General features: G+C 38.7%; 1 protein-coding gene across 2 annotated transcripts in view; it reads left to right on the top strand.

Annotated features, from left to right (window-relative positions):
• Positions 1-12: 12 nt before the first annotated feature.
• SERAC1 (serine active site containing 1) overlaps positions 13-17,383 on the top strand; it is an 84,626-nt gene continuing 67,255 nt past the window's right edge. For both annotated transcript variants that reach the window (XM_082404544.1, XM_082404545.1), the window contains exon 1: positions 13-133. The gene's annotated coding sequence lies outside the window, so the exon portion shown is untranslated. The remainder of the gene's footprint in view (positions 134-17,383) is intronic.

Genomic DNA, 17,383 nt, shown 5'->3' on the forward strand with positions numbered 1-17,383 from the left:
GGCGGGGCGGCGTGCAGTGAGGGCGGGGTCACGTGCAGCCAGCCGCTGGTCGGGGGCGCGCGCGGGCTGGGAGCGGCGGAGAGTGGTGGTCTCCCTGCCGACCTGGAGGCTGGCTGAGTCTGCGTGCCGGCAGGTAGGAAGGGAAGGCTGGGCTCGTGGGGGCGGGCGGGGGCCCTGGCGAAGCCCGGCACGGCGGGGAGTGGGGAGGGCTGCGACGGGGCGCGGCCCCTGACTGACCCGCTGACCCGCCGCTGGGCGTGAGGTGAGGGCCTCTCTCGCAGCCTCGGCAGCCCGACTCTTCTTTCCCGGTTGCCACCCTTCTCTAGTTACAATCCAAGGCCCAAAGAGCATCTGCCGGTACCTTTAGCCCGGGCGCGGTGGTCACGGCAAGACGATGAAAATGAGGAGGAAACAGTCTCCTCGTTTAAATCCGAACCTTTCAGACGGTAGCGTCTAGCTGTGACCCGAGAGGTTGAATAGATTGAATGCTGATAGGTCCTCCAAGACCGGTAATTGTCATATTAAAGTGAAAGACCCAGAGTAAAATAAAATTACTCTCTTCCCCAAATTCGGATCTGTGGTCTAATAGAGCTGTGTCGTTCTCCAATTGGTTTTACCAGTGGAGAAATGAGGTTCTTGCTTTCTGTTCCTTAAATGAAATTGTACTTCTCTAATTGTGTGTTCATGTGATTTACGAACCTAGCTCTTCGATTTATTTCCCTCTTTCTGTGTTTCAAATCTTTCCCGTCCGGTTGGTTTCCATGTTGTTGTGCATGTTCGCTCCATCTCTCTTTAATCTGACTCAGGTGTAGTTCTTCCCAAGTATATTTTCTTTTTTTTCCTTCTTGAATGCATTCTCCTCCTTGACGGTCTCATCACTTCCATCACATCAAACCTCCATTCTTGTGCTCCAGGTGCTGGCCTGATGCCTGCACATTAACGACCTGTGAGAACTCTAAACTTCGCCTCTCAAACTGAACTAGTTCTCACTCCACCCTCACTTCAAAATCTGCTTTTCTTCCTGTATTTTCCAAATCATCCAGGTTTAAGACCTCATTTATTTATTCAGCAGACATTTTGCACAATTACGTGTTACACAGACCCTATTCTAGACACTGGGGATACAATCGTGAACAAGCAACTAGTTATAGTGGGGGAGAGGGACACTAAAAATCAGTTAACAAGAAGGTTAACTGATGTGAAGTTATAAAGAATGACTGGGAGGGGAGGGCTTCTTTGGTTAGGAGGTCATCAGAAATGGCCTTCAGTTCAAGCAGATTTCTGAGTAAAACAGTAACTTCTACACACCAGCAAAAACTAACTAGGAATTTTAATAATAAAGATAACTATTCATAACTATATTAAAAACTGAAGGTATCTGGAAATAGATCAGACTAAAGCTTCATAGTCCTTTAAGGAGAAAATTATAATGCTCTACTGAAACACATAAAAGAAGAACCAGGTAAATGGAGAGATATACCATATTGGTGGATAGGAAGACTCAGTATCATAAAGATGTCAGTTTTCTCCAATTCTACAGATTCATTGCAATTCCAATTAAAATTGCTGTATGGTTTTTCATGGAAATTGACATGCTGAACCTAACATGTATATGAAAAGACAAAGCACCCAGAATTGCTAACTCAATTTTGAAGAAAAATAAAGTCTCTTCCTCCCAGATATCAAAACAATGTAAAGCCATGATAATTGAGACTACTGTCTTAATTACTGGTATTGGTTTAGGGACAGGAAAGTAGACTCATGGAACAGAATAGAGAGCTTAGAAACACGTCCGCATACATATGGAAGCTGAGTATAAGGTTAGCTTTGGTAAGCTTTGGTATTACAAAAGCACAGAGTATTCAATAAATGATGCTGAGATATGTGATATCCATATAGATTGAAGACAAAATTAGATTCCTACTTCACACCATTCACAATAGTAATTTCCACATGGATTGAAGACCTAAGTGTGAAAGACACACATGAAAAATATTTAGAAAAAAATATAGGAAATATAGGAGGCTATCTTGTCTCAAGGAAAGATTTTTGTTTGTTTTATTTGGGTTAAATACATGTAACATAAAATTTACCAACTTAACCACTTTTAGGTGTACAGTTCAGTGATATTCATGTTATCATGCAACCATTACTACTACCTATCTCCAGAACTTTTTCATCTCTCTGGGAAGGATTTTTTAAGCTACAAAAGCACCATTGAGGATGCTATTGCAAATGAGAGATGATGGTGACTTGCACTAGAGTAATAACAGTGAGGATGGAAAAAAATGGCTGGATTTGGGATATATTTTGATGGCAGAGAACAAGAATTGTGCATGGTTTGGATACGAGGTGAGGCGAAAGCAAAGAATCAAGGACAACATATATGTTTTTTGCTTGAACTCTGAGGTAGATCATTCACCATTTATAAAAAACCATTTACTATTTGTTTGGTGCTGATGAGGAGAATGAGAGGAGGAAGAGTTCGGGGAGAAAAAATAAAGAATTCTGTTTTGGACAGTTAAGTTTGAAAGGCCTGTTTTACATCCAAGTGGAAATGTTCCAGTAGCTGTTGGATAGATGAGTCTGGAAAGATTGTGGCTGGAGGTACAACTTTGGGATCACTAGCATATAGATATTTAAAACCGTGATGTGTTAGAATTGGATTTGGCTGCATTACATAGAAAATATAATAATGGCTTAAATATGCATATGATTCTATAGGTAGGCAGGCCACAGATGGTATGGCAGCAGCTCTGTGATCATCAGGGATTCAGACTCCTCTGTCTTGCTGTTCTGCCATCCTTAGCATGCTACCTCATGATTGAGATGACTGCTTTAATTCCAAATGCCACCTGCTCATAGCAAGGGGGAAGCTTGATGAAAGGCACATACTTTTCTCTTTAAGGACGCTTCTCAGGTGTTGCTTATGACACATCCACTTAAAACCCATTAACCAGTTCTTAGTCAGTGACACACTAACAAGAAGGAAAGATAGGTGATGTAGTCTTTATTCAGCTGTGTGCCCAGTGTTTTATAGAGTTAAACATATATCTGCACTATGACCCAGCAATTCCACTCCTAGATATTTACCCAAGAGAAATGAAAATATATGTCTACAAAATGACTTGTATCAGACTGCTTGTGGTAGGCAGAATACTGGCACCCCAAAGATGTCCATGCCCAAATCCCTGGAACCTGTGAATATGTTACATTACAAGGAAAGGGGGACTTTGCAGATGGAATTAAGGTTACAGATTTTAGGGTAGGGAGATTATTTTAGATGTTCTGGGAGAGCCTAATGTAATCACACAGACCCTTAAAAGTGGAAGAGGAAAACAAGAGTCAGAGATGTGGCAATGTGAGAAGGATAAGCTGTTGTTGGTTCTCAGATGTAAGGGACTACCTGCAAAGACTAGAGGGAGGGCTCTGAGAGTGAAGGGTGGCACTCAGACAACAACTAGCAAGGAAACAAGGACCTCAGTCCTGCAGCTGAATAGAACTGAATTCTGCCAGCAGCCTGAATGAGCCTGGAAGTGCAGTCTCCCTCAGAGCTTTCAATAAGTGATACAGCCCAGCTAACACCTTGGTTTCAGCCTATGAGACTTAGATAAATTTAATCTAAAATGGTGTCTAGGAATTTGCATTTTAATAATCTGCAGATAATTTTAGGGTGACATTTAGAGAAACACTGGTTTATATGCTGATCTTCAATAACTTCATCCAAAACTATGGTTTCAATTAATAATATGTGCTGATGACATAAATCTATATCTATAGTGTAGACCTCTCTGCTGAGCCCACATAGCTTAATGGACATCTTTCATGAATATTTTACAAGAACTTTCATCTCAGCATGTTGAAATTGGGAATTCATCCTTTCCCTCAAATCCATTTCTCTTCTTGTATTTTTCTGTTCTGGTAAATGTTATCCCTTATATACTCAGTAATCCAAACCAGAAACTGAGAATCATAATTGCCTCTTCCCTTTTATCCATTCCTCTCCATCTCTCACCCAGTTGTTTATCAGATTCTTTTCTCTTATTATCTCCTTAAGTCTGTTTTTTCTTGATTATTCTCAGAGCTACTGCCTTAATTCAAGTACATGTTTCTCCTTGATTATTGTTAAAAGCCTCCCTATTGGTTCTCCGCATCTCTACTTTAGCTCTTCTCCAACCTATTTTCAATCTTGTCAAGTTTTCTAAAGAAAAATTTTTAATCTTATTGTTCTATTTCTTAAAGTTAATCTCCTGTCAGCTTCCATAACTCAGGGTAAGCTTCATACTCCTTAATTTAGCTAAAAAGGACTTTCGTGATTGACTGGCCCCTGCCTTCAACACTCCTCTGTTAGTAATCAACAAAATGACTTGACATAAAATCAGTAAGGAAGAAAACACCTGAAAAGCACCATCAACTAGCTTGAGCTAATAGTCATTTGTAGGTCCCTCTACCCAGCAACAACAGAATATACATTCTTTTCAAGTGAGTATGGAATATTCATCAAGAGAGACCATATTCTGTGTCATAAAGCAAGCCACGATTTAAAAGAATTGAAAATATACAAAGCCTGTTCTCCAACCACAATGGAATTAAACTAAAAATCAATAATAAAGATACCTGGAAATTCCCAAATATTTGGACATTAAATAAGATACTTCTAAAAATATCCCATGGGTCAAAGAGGAAGTCACAGTGCAATTAGAAAATATTTTTAATTGAATGAAAGAAAAAAAACAGCATATCAAAATGTGAAGGATGCAGTCAAATCAATGCTTAGAGGGAAATTTTTAGCATTAAATATTTACATTAGCAAAGAGGAGATTTTAGATTAGTGATCTAAGCTTCAATTTTAAGAAGCTTGAGAAAAAAGAGCTATTTCAAATCAAAATAAGCACAAGGCAGAGACTATTAAGAGCACAAAGCAATGAAATTGATAATGGAAAAACAGGAGAGTAACTCAATGAAACTAAAACCTGTGTCTTTGAAAAAATCAATGAAATTGAGAAAACTCTAGCTAGACTGGCTGAAAAAAAAAGAGAGAAAAGACACGGATGTAGAGAACAAATGTATGGCACCAAGGGGGTGAAAGCAGAGGGGTGGGGGAGGTGGTGGGATGAATTGGGATTGATATATATACACTAATATGTATAAAATACATGACTAATAAGAACCTGCTGTATAGCGCAGGGAACTCCACTTCACTGTACAGTAGAAACTAACACAGCATTGTAAAACAACTATACCCCCATAAAAAAAAAAAAGAAAATGGTGAGAAAAAACAAAAAGACACAAATCCTCATAACTCAGGAATGAAAGAGAGCATGTCACTTTAGACCCTAAGACCTTAAAAAGATAATGTGGGAATCCTACTTAAAACTTTTTAAGGAAGAAAGAATACAGTTCTACATAAACTCTTCCAGAACATAAAAGAAGATGGAACACTTGCCTACTTATTTTATGAGACCAGGAATACCTTGATGTGAAAACCAAAGACATCACAAGAAAACTAGAGATTAGTATCTCTTGTGAACATAGACACAAAAAATATTAACAGAATACTAGCAGGGGCTTCCCTGGTGGCTCAGTGGTTAAGAATCTGCCTGCCAATGCAGGGGACATGGGTTTGAGCCCTGGTCCGGGAAGATCCCACATGCCATGGAGCAACTAAGCCTGTGCGCCCCAACTACTGAGCCTGTGCGCCCCAACTACTGAGCCTGTGCTCTGGAGCCCGCGAGCCACAACTAATGAAGCCTGCATGCCTAGAGCCTATGCTCCACAGCAAGAGAAGCCACCGCAATGAGAAGACAGCGTACCACATGAAGAGTAGCCCCTGCTCACCGCAACTAGAGGAAGTCCGCGCACAGCAACGAAGACCCAATGTAGCCAAAAATTAAAAAAAAAAAAACAACTAGCAAATCCAAAACAATATTTAAAAAGGATATTGTATCGTGACTTAGTGAGATTTATTCTGGGAATATTAATCGAGGAAATGTATTATATTAACAGACTACAGAAACATCATATGTTCACCTTAATTAATGCACAAAATGCTTCTGACAAAATTCAGAGTAGAAGGGAATAGAAGGGAATGTCCTCAAAGAGAGAAAGGACAGCTACAAAGAGTCTACAGCTAACATCATCCTTAATGGTGAAAGACTGAATACTTTTCTCCTAAGATCAGGAACAATACAAGGATATTTGCTCTCACTACTTTTATTCACCATTGTACTGTAGGTCCTAGCCTGTGAAGTAAAGCAAGGTAAAGAAATAGAAGGCATATCGATTGGAAAGGAAGAAATTGAACTGTCTCTATTCACAGGCAACATAACTGTCTATGTAGAAAGATCCAAAACAATCTACAAATAAAGGTCCCAAAATTAATAAGTAAGCTTAGCAAGGTCACAGGATACAAGGAAATACACAAAACTCAGTGGTTTTTATATACTAGTAGTGAAAAACTGGAAATTGAAATTTAAAAAAACCAAATAATTATTTATAATTTTACTAAAAATCATAAAATACTTTGGTATAACTCTTTAAAAGTATATGCAATATTTGTATGCTGGAAATTACCAAACATGTGAAAAACATAATAGATGATTGAACAAGTAGATAATCCATATTAATGGATTGGAAGACTCAATCGAAATTTCAGAAGAATTTTTTTGTAGAAATAGACAAGCTGATTCTTAAATTTATATGGAAGGGCAAACTGGAGTAGCAAAAACAATTTTGAAAAAAAAACAACAAAGTTCAAAGATACACACTACCTGATTTCAAGTCTACTGTAAATATACAGTAATCAGGATGAATGTGGCATTGGAAAAAAGGTTGAGTCAACGTATAGATCAGTGAAACAGTGCGGAAATAGACATGTATACACATGGTCAGTCAATTGATTTTTGGCAAAGATGCAAATGCAATTAAATGGGGAAACAGCAGTCCTTTCAACAAATGATTCTAGAACAATTGCATATGCATATAAAAAAAAAAAAAGAACCCTAATCTATAACTTTCACTCTATACAAAAATCCACTCAGAATGGATCATAAACCTAAATGTAAAACCTAAAACTGTTAATTTCCTAGAGAAAAGTATGGGAGAATAACTTGGTGACCTTGGGTTAAGGAAAGATTTCTTTTATGACACACCAAAATCATGATCCATAAAGTTAAAAGTTGATTAATTTGACTTCATCAAAATTGAGAACTTTTGCTCTTTGCAAACACATTTAAGAGAATGAAAAGACAAGCTGTAGGCTGGAAGAACATGTTTACAAATCATATGTCTAACAAAGACCTTTTATCCAGAATATATATAAAGTACTCCCCAAACTCAGTGATAAGGAAACAAACAACCTTATTAAAAATGGGCAGGGACTTCCCTGGCAGTCCAGTGGTTAAGACTCTGCACTTCCACTGCAGAGGGCATGGATTCGATCCCTGGTCGGGGAACTAAGATCCCGCGTTCCACGTGGTGCAGCCAAAAAAAAAGGGCAAACAGTTTTTTACAGACTCTTCACCAAAGAATAAATAGAGATGGCAGATAAACCCATGAAAAGATGCTCAACATCACTGGCCATTAAAAAAATGAAAGTGGGACGTCCCTGGCGGTCCAGTGGTTAGGACTTTGCCTTCTGATGCAGGAGGTACAAGTTCAGTCCCTGGTTGGGGAGCTAAGATCCCACATGCCTTGTGGCCAAAAAACCAAAAACATAAAATAACAATATTGTAACAAATTCAGTAAAGACTTTAAAAATGGTCCACATCCAAAAAAAAAAAAAAAAAAAGAAATGCAAGTTAAAACCGTAATGAGATATTACTACACACCTATTAGAATGCATGAAATTAAAGTGACTGACCCTGTCAAGTGTGAATGAAGATGCAGTACAACTGGATCTCTAATAATTTACTGGTGGTAATACAAAATGGTATATCCATTTTGGAAAAGTTTGGCAGTTTCTTATAAAGTTAAAATACATTTACCTTATGACTCACATCTAGGTTTTTACCCAAGTGAAGTGAAAACTTATGTTAACACAAAAAAATCTGTATGCAAGTGTTTATAGCTACTTTGTTCATAATCACCAGAAACTGAAAACAAGCCAAATATCCTTCAGCTGGGGAATGTATAAACAAACTAGTATATCCATACAATGGAATGGTACTAAGCAATAAAAAAAATGAATTACTAATACAACAACACGGATGATTCTCAGTTGCCTTTTGCTAAGTGAAGGAAACCAGACTCATAGGCTACATACTGTGTGATTTCGTTTATATGACATCCTTGCAAAGGCAAAACTATAGTGACAGAAAACAGATCAGTGGTTTTCAGAACTAGGTGTGGAAGAGATTTGACTACAAAAGGGGACAGAATTGTTTGGGTTGATAAGACTGTTTTAAATTTTGATTTGATGGCATTTATCAAAACCTTAGAGCTGTTTCATTTAAAGGGTTAATATTACTATGTCTAAAACACCTTAAAAATAGAAAAAAAAAGTATATGAACAAAATTTTTTTATCAGGGACTTCCCTGGTGGCACAGTGGTTGAGAATCTGCCTGCCAGTGCAGGGGACATGGGTTCAATCCCTGGTCCGGCAAGATCCCACATGCCACGGAGCAGCTAGGCCCAGGTGCCACAACTACTGAGCCTGCGCTCTAGAGCCTGCGAGCCACAACTACTGAGCCTGTGTGCCACAACTACTGAGCCCATGTGCCACAACTACTAAAGCCCACATGCTCTAGGGCCTGCGTGCCGCAACTGCTGAGCCCATGTGCTGCAACTACTGAAGCCCGTGTGCCTAGAGCCCGTGCTCCACAACAAGAGAAGCCACCACAATAAGAAACCTGCACACTGCAACAAAGAGTAACCCCCGCTCGCTGCAACTAGAGAAAGCCCATGCACAGCAGCGAAGACCCAGTGCAGCCATAAAAAAAAAATTTATCACTTTTTCCTCTGAAACTGAGAGGCAAACCTGTAGCACTCTTGATAGACAACTTAGGGCCACTGATTTTCTAGAGGTCAGTATATTAAGAAACACTGATGTGGGCAATGGGGAATTATTGAAAGATTTGAAGCAGGGGAATAATGTGCTCAGATTTAAGAAGTTACTTTTACTTCCAGGCAGCATCCTCTGCTCCTTCCATACACATGAAACTTTTAGTTAGGATGCAGTGAAAGAACTTGGAATTGTGAGAAGGAAGAGAAGAGGAAACTCAGGAAAAGTTGTAGCACTGAGGGAATGCTTGAAGCAAGTTATAGGATTATCAGAAACTGATAAGAGACCTTAATTACTTGGACCTTATGTGCAACAGAGTTAAAGTCAGCCTAGCTTAAAGGTGATTGTCTTGAAGGTGTACACTTTCAAGGAAATAGGGACTAGCAAATTTTTTCCATTAGACTATAGAAACAGCATGAAAACTTTCTTTTACCAAGAGCATTAAACAGTGGAAATTGGAACTCTGATTAAAACCACTTATGGTTGTGGGGTTTGAATTCATACTGTCCTCATAGTGCTGGGAACCCAGGTTGAGAAATCCAGAAATTTGTAATACCTGTCATACTTTGACCAAGAAAGTTTAAAACTGCTGTGTGCACAGTTGGCCCAGAGCACATAGGACTCCCACAGAAAATATACCCACTGAAGATGAGCTTTCAATCAAAGATTGCAAAGCATATAGACAAACCACCGTGAAGGATAGCCAGCCCTAATTATTAGAAATAGTGGTTCCAACAGAGAAACTTTAAAATAAGTATGTTTAAAGTGTAAAGGAAGGTTTAGAAACCACATGTATCAGTTAGCTTTTTGCTGCACTGTAAACTATTCCAAAGCTCAGTTACTAAAACAACCATTTTATTATTGCTTATAAGTCTAAGGGTTGAATATGGGTTTTGTAGGGTCAGCTAGGGACTGGTTAGCTAGAGATTACCTCATATGCCTGCCAGTTGGTGCTGGCTGTCAGTTTGTACTGGTGTTTGGGCAAATGGGGATATTCAGCAGCATTTCTCTTTTCATTCAGCAGAGTAAGCTGGGCATCTTTTCATGGTGTGGTCACACAGTTCTCAAGAGCAGCAAAGACAGAAGCCTCAGTGTGCAAGTGCTTCTCAAGTCTCTGCCTGCATCACGTTTCTGTTGTCTTATGGCCAAAGTCAGTTGTAAGACTAGTCCATAGTATGGGAAGGCACTAGCAAGGAACATTCACATAGGAAAAGGAATAACTTGTGGCCATTTTTACAATCTGTCATAATTTAGGACAGAAACAGAATAGTGTGTAAAAAGAGCAGGCAAGTGTGAAAGTAAGCCAAATAGAAGTTTTAGAAGTAAAAGAAAGTTATTGAAATAGTAGATAGATTGAATGGCAAGCTAAATACAGCTAAATAAAGGATGAATTGGAAGATAGATTTGAGGAAACAATCCATAATGCATGTCAGGGACAGAAAAAGGTAGAAAATATGGAAGAAGCTGATATTTGGGGTATAGAGTAAGAAAGTCTAACATACATCTAATAGGAGTAGCAGAAGGAAAAAATAGAATGGAGCACACCAAATCCTGAGCAGTATGTATAAAAACAATCCCATACACAGACATAAAATAGGGACATTTAAGAACATCAGAAACAAAAGATCTTAAAACTGGCGGATGAAATAAAATAATCATGATAATGATAAGTAATATTTATTGAGCACTTAACTTGGAATATGCACTATTCTGTGTGCTTTACATGTATCAACTCATATAATATTTATAGTAACCCTTTAAAGTAGTCCTATTACTACTGCTATTTTGTAGATGAGGAAAGTGAGGCACAGAGAGGTTAGCCCATAATCATATGTCTAGTTGTGTTTTAAAGTGTACTCAGGATTTCTTTTTAATCATGGATGGTAAGGTGACAGACACAAAGACAGCTGCCTTGAAAGAAGAGTTTAGTGTTGTTTCCAAGAAGAGGGGATGTGCCATGCCATGCACAGCCACATGGGGACACATTAGGGTTCCTCGGTGTAGAAGGAGTGAGAGGGAAACCATGGGCCAGAGCCTTTGTTGTGATTTTCATGGGAAGGAATGGATAAGACAGGATAGGCAAGCTGAACAAGTTTAGGGTTGGATAGATTGAATAATTTTGGCAGCCTCTGGCCTGTAGGGGAGGTCCCTAGTTGTCTGATACCTGGCCCTGGGTTGATTCAGGGTGAGGGGAATATTGGCATGGTGTATGATAAATAAAGGAGGCGTTGCAGAGTAGAGACTAAGGATTGGTTGGTTTGCATGTGAAAGGTGTGCTCAGAAGCAAAATTCTTTGCAGTTTCTAAGACTTAGCTAACCCTGGAAGGGGCAGTCGCCTCCTGGGTCCTCAAGGCCCCGAGATGTCAGAGCATCATAAAAGACACAACTAATATAGGTTGTTGGTGGAACTGGACTTGAAACTAGGCAGTGTGGTTCTACAGAGAATATTATAAACCTCTTTATACTTTGCCTGCAAAGAAACAAAAAGTAGACTTACAACAGATTTCTTATGAGCCTCAATAAGTATCAGATGAAATGTCACTAGAAGTAGCATGAACATGCTTAAGGAAACCTACTGTTAATTTAGAATTCTAAACCCAGCTAACTATATTTTAGGACAGAGTGAAATGTAAAACATTTAATTAATTTATTTTTTTTGAGGTACAGTTGATTTAGAATATTTGTTTTAGGTGTACAACATGATTCAAAAAATTTTTTGAATTTTATTTTTCTATACAGCAGATTCTTATTAGTTATCCATTTTATACATATTAGTTTATATATGTCAATCCCAATCTCCCAATTCATCACACCACCACCATAACCCCACCACTTTCCCCCCTTGGTGTCCATATGTTTGTTCTCTACATCTGTGTCTCTGTTTCTGCCCTGCAAACCGGTTCATCTGTACCATTTTTCTAGGTTCCACATATATGCGTTAATATACGGTATTTGTTTTTCTCTTTCTGACTTACTTCACTCTGTATGACAGTCTCTAGATTCATCCATGTCTCTACAAATGACCCAATTTCGTTCCTTTTTATGGCTGAGTACTATTCTATTGTATATATGTACCACATCTTCTTTACCCATTCGTCTGTCGATGGGCATTTAGGTTGCTTCCATTTAAGTTGCTTCCATGACCTGGCTATTGTAAATAGTGCTGCAGTGAACATTAGGGTGCATGTGTCATTTTGAACTATGCTTTTCTCTAGGTACATGCCCAGTAGTGGGATTGCTGGGTCATATGGTAATTCTATTTTTAGTTTTTTAAGGAACGTCCATACTGTCTGTTCTCCATAGTGGCTGTATCCATTTACAGTCCCACCAACAGTGCAAGAGGGTTCCCTTTTCTCCACACCCTCTCCAGCATTTATTGTGTGTGGATTTTCTGATGATGGCCATTCTAACTGGTGTGAGGTGATACCTCATTGTAGTTTTGATTTGCATTTCTCTAATAATTAGTGATGTTGAGCAGCTTTTCATGTGCTTCTTGGCCATCTGTATGTCTTCTTTGGACAAGTGTCTATTTAGGTTTTCTGTCCATTTTTTGATTGGGTTCTTTGTTTTTCTAATATTGAGCGGCATGAACTGTTTACATATTTTGGAGATTAATCCTTTGTCTGTTGATTCATTTGCAAATATTTTCTCCCATTCTGAGGGATGTCTTTTTGTCTTGTTTGTAGTTTCCTTTGCTTTGCAAAGCTTTTAAGTTTCATTAGGTCCCATTTGTTTATTTTTGTTTTTATTTCCATTACTCTAGGAGGTGCATCAAGAAAGATCTTGCTGTGATTTATGTCAAAGAGTGTTCTTCCTATGTTTTCCTCTAAGAGTTTTATAGTGTCTGGTGTTACATTTAGGTCTCTAATCCATTTTGAGTGTATTTTTGTGTATGGTGTTAGGGAGTGTTCTAATTTCATTCTTCTACATGTAGCTGTCCAATTTTCCCAGCACCACTTATTGAAGAGACTGTCTTTTCTCCATTGTATATCCTTGCCTCCTTTGTCATAGATTACTTTACCATAAGTGCATGGGTTTATCTCTGGGCTTTCTATCCTGTTCCATTGACCTATATTTCTGTTTTTGTGCCAGTACCATATTGTCTCGATTACTGTAGCTTTGTAGTATAGTCTGAAGTCAGGGAGTCTAATTCCTCCAGCTCCGTTTTTTTCCCTCAAGACCGCTTTGGCTATTTGGGGTCTTTTGTGTCTCCATACAAATTTTAAGTTTTTTTGTTCTAGTTCTGTAAAAAATGCCATTGGTAATATGATAGGGATTGCATTGAATCTGTAGATTGCTTTGGGTAGGATAGTCATTTTCACAGTATTGATTCTTCCAATCCAAGAACATGGTATATCTCTCCATCTGTTGGTATCATCTTTAATTTCTTTCATCAGTGTCTTATAGTTCTCTGCATACAAGTCTTTTTTCTCCCTAGGCAGGTTTATTCCTAGGTATTTTATTCTTTTTGTTGCACTGGTAAATGGGAGTGTTTCCTTAATTTCTCTTTCAGGTTTTTCATCATTAGTGTATAGGAATGCAAGAGATTTCTGTGCATTAATTTTGTATCCTGCTGCTTTACCAAATTCATTGATAAGCTCTAGTAGATTTCTGGTGGCATCTTTAGGATTCTCTATGTGTAGTATGTCATCTACAAACAGTGACAGTTTTAATTCTTCTTTTCCAATTTGTATTCCTTTAATTTCTTTTCCTTCTTTGATTGCCGTGGCTAGGACTGCCAAAACTATGTTGAATAATAATGGTGAGAGTGGACATCCTTGTCTTGTTCCTGACCTTAGAGGAAATGGTTGGTTTTTCACCACTGAGAATGATGTTTGCTGTGGGTTTGTTGTAGATGGCCTTTATTATGTTGAGGTAGGTTCCCTCTGTGCCCACTTTCTGGAGAGTTTTTGTCATTAATGGATGTTGAATTTTGTCAAAAGCTTTTTCTGCATCTATTGAGGTGATCATATGGTTTTTATTCTTCAATTTGTTAATATGGTGTATAACATTGATTGATTTGCGTATATTGAAGAATCCTTGCATCCCTGGGATAAATCCCACTTGATCATGGTGTCTGATCCTTTTAATGTGTTGTTGGATTCTGTTTGCTAGTATTTTGTTGAGCATTTTTGCGTCCATATTCATCAGTGATATTGGTCTGTAATTTTCTGTTTTTGTAGTATCTTTGTCTGGTTTTGGTATCAGGGTGATGGTGGCCTCATAGAATGAGTTTGGGAGTATTCCTTCCTCTGCAATGTTTTGGAAGAGTTTGAGAAGGATGGGTGTTAACTCTTCTCTAAATGTTTGACAGAATTCACCTGTGAAGCCATCTGGTCCTGGACTTTTGTTTGTTGGAAGATTTTAAATCACAGTTTCAATTTCATTACTTGTGTTTGGTCTGTTCATATTTTCTGTTTCTTCCTGCTTCAGTCTTGGAAGGTTATACCTTTCTAAGAATTTGTCCATTTCCTCCAGTTTGTCCATTTTATTGGCATAGAGTTGCTTGTTGTTGTCTCTTAGGATGCTTTGTATTTCTGTGGTGTCTGTTGTAACTTCTTCTTTTTCATTTCTAATTTTATTGATTTGAGTCCTCTCCCTCTTTTTCTTGATGAGTCTGGGTAATGGTTTGTCAATTTTGTTTATCTCCTCAAAGAACCAGCTTTTAGTTTTATTGATCTTTGCGATTCTTTTCTTTGTTTCTATTTCATTTATTTCTGCTCTGATCTTTATTATTTCTTTCCTTCTGCTAACTTTGGGTTTTGTTTGTTCTTCTTTCTCTAGTTCCTTTAGGTGTAAGGCTAGATTGTTTATTTGAGATTTTACTTGTTTCTTGAGGTAGGCTTGTATTGCTATAAACTTCCTTCTTAGAACTGCTTTTGCTGCATCCCATAGGTTTTGGATTGTCGTGTTTTCATTGTCATTTGTCTGTAGGTATTTTTTGATTTCCTCTTTGATTTCTTCAGTGATCTCTTGGTTATTTAGTAACGTATTGTTTAGCCTCCATGTGTTTGTGTTTTTTACGTTTTTTCCCATGAAATTGATTTCTAATCTCATAGCGCTGTGGTCAGAAAAGATGCTTGATATGATTTCAATTTTCTTAAATTTACTGAGGCTTGATTCGTGACCCAAGATGTGATCTATCCTGGAGAATGTTCCGTGGGCATTTGAGAAGAAAGTGTAATCTGCTGTTTTTGGATGGAATGTCCTATAAATATCAATTAAATCTATCTCGTCTGTTGTGTCATTTAAAGCTTGTGTTTGGATGGTCTGTGCATTGGTGTAAGTGAGGTGTTAAAGTCCCCCACTGTTATCGGGTTACTGTCAATTTCCTCTTTCATAGGTGTTAGCAGTTGCCTTATGTATTGAGGTGCTCCTATGTTGGGTGCATAAATATTTATAATTTTTATATCTTCTTCTTGGATTGATCCCTTGATCATTTTGTAGTGTCCTTTCTTGTCTCTTGTAACATTCTTTATTTTAAGGTTTATTTTATCTGATATGCTACTCTAGCTTTCTTTTGGCTTCCATTTGCATGGAATATCTTTTTCCATCCCCTCACTTTTAGTCTGTATGTGTCCTTGGGTCTGAAGTGGATCTCTTGTAGACCGCATATATATGGGTCTTGTTTTTGTATCCATTCAGTGAGACTGTGTCTTTTGGTTGGAGCATTTAATCCATTCACGTTTAAGGTAGTTATTGATACGTATATTTCTATTACCATTTTCTTAATTGTTATGGATTTGTTTTTGTAGGTCGTTTTCTTCTCTTGTGCTTCCCACTTAGAGAAGTTCCTTTAGCAGTTGTTGTAGAGCTGGTTTGGTGGTGCTAAATTCTCTTAGCTTTTGCTTGTCTGTAAAGCTTTTGATTTCTCCATTGAATCTGAATGAGTTCCTTGCCGGGTAGAGTAATCTTGGTTGTAGGTTCTTCCCTTTCATCACTTTAAATATATCATGCCACTCCCTTCTGGCTTGTAGAGTTTCTGCTGAGAAATCAGCTGTTAACCTTATGGGAGTTCCTTTGTATGTTATTTGTCGTTTTTTGCTTGTTGCTTTCAATAATTTTGCTTTGTTTTTAATTTTTGCCAGTTTGATTACTATGTGTCTTGGCGTGTTTCTCCTTGGGTTTATCCTGTATGGGACTCTCTGCGCTTCCTGGACTTGGGTGGCTATTTCCTTTCCCATGTTAGGGAAGTTTTCAACTATAATCTCTTCAAATATTTTCTTGGGTCCTTTTTCTCTCCTCCTTCTGGGACCCCTGTAATGCGAATGTTGTTGCGTTTAATGTTGTCCCAGAGGTCTCTTAGGCTGTCTTCATTTCTTTTCATTCGTTTTTCTTTATTCTTTTCCATGGCAGTGAATTCCACCATTCTGTCTTCCCAGTCACTTATCCGTTATTTTGCCTCAGTTATTCTGCTATTGATTTCTTCTAGTGTATTTTTCATTTCAATTACTGTATTGTTCATCTCTGTTCTTAAATTCTTCTAGGTGTTTTTTCTTTAATTCTTCTAGGTCTTTGTTAAACATTTTTTGCATCTTCTTGATCTTTGCCTCCATTCTTTTTCCGAGGTCCTGGATCATCTACAGTATCATTATTCTGAATTCTTTTTCTGGAAGGTTGCTTATCTCTACTTCATCTAGTTGTTTTTCTGGGGTTTTATCTTGTTCCTTCATTTGGTACAAAGTCCTTTGCCTTTTCATTTTGTCTATCTTTCTGTCAATGTGGTTTTCCTTCCAGAGGCTGCAGAATTGTAGTTCTTCCTGCTTCTGCTGTTTGCCATCTGTTGGATGAGGCTATCTAAGAGGCTTGTGCCAGTTTCCTGATGGGAGCGACTGGTGGTGGTTAGAGCTGGTTGTTGCTCTGGTGGGCAGAGCTCAGTAGAACTTTAATCTGCTTGTCGGCTGATGGGTGGGGCTGGGTTCCCTCCCTGTTTGTTGTTTGGCCTGAGGCGACCCAGCACTGGAGCCTACCCGGCTCTTTGATGTGGCTAATGGCAGACTTTGGGAGGGCTCATGCCAAGGACAACTTCCCAGAACTTCTGCTGCTAGTTTCCTTGTCCCCACAGTGAGCCACAGCCACCCCCTGCCTCTGCAGGAGATCCTCCAGCACTAGCAGGTAGGTCTGGTTCAGTCTCTTATGGGGTCACTGCTCCTTCCCCCTGGGTCCCAATGCTTGCACTACTTTGTGTGTGCCCTCCAAGAGTGGAGTCTGTTTCCCCAGTCCTGTCGAAGTCCTGCAGTCAAATCCCGCTAGCCTTCAAAGTCTAATTCTCTAGGAATTCCTCCTCCTGTTGCCAGACCCCCAGGTTGGGAAGCCTGACATGGGGCTCAGAACCTTCACTTCAGTGGGTAGACTTCTGTGGTATAAGTGTTCTCCAGTTT

This window comes from Balaenoptera borealis (genome assembly GCF_965194805.1).
Source record: "Balaenoptera borealis genome assembly, chromosome: 9".
In the NCBI taxonomy this organism is placed as follows: Eukaryota; Metazoa; Chordata; class Mammalia; order Artiodactyla; family Balaenopteridae; genus Balaenoptera; species Balaenoptera borealis.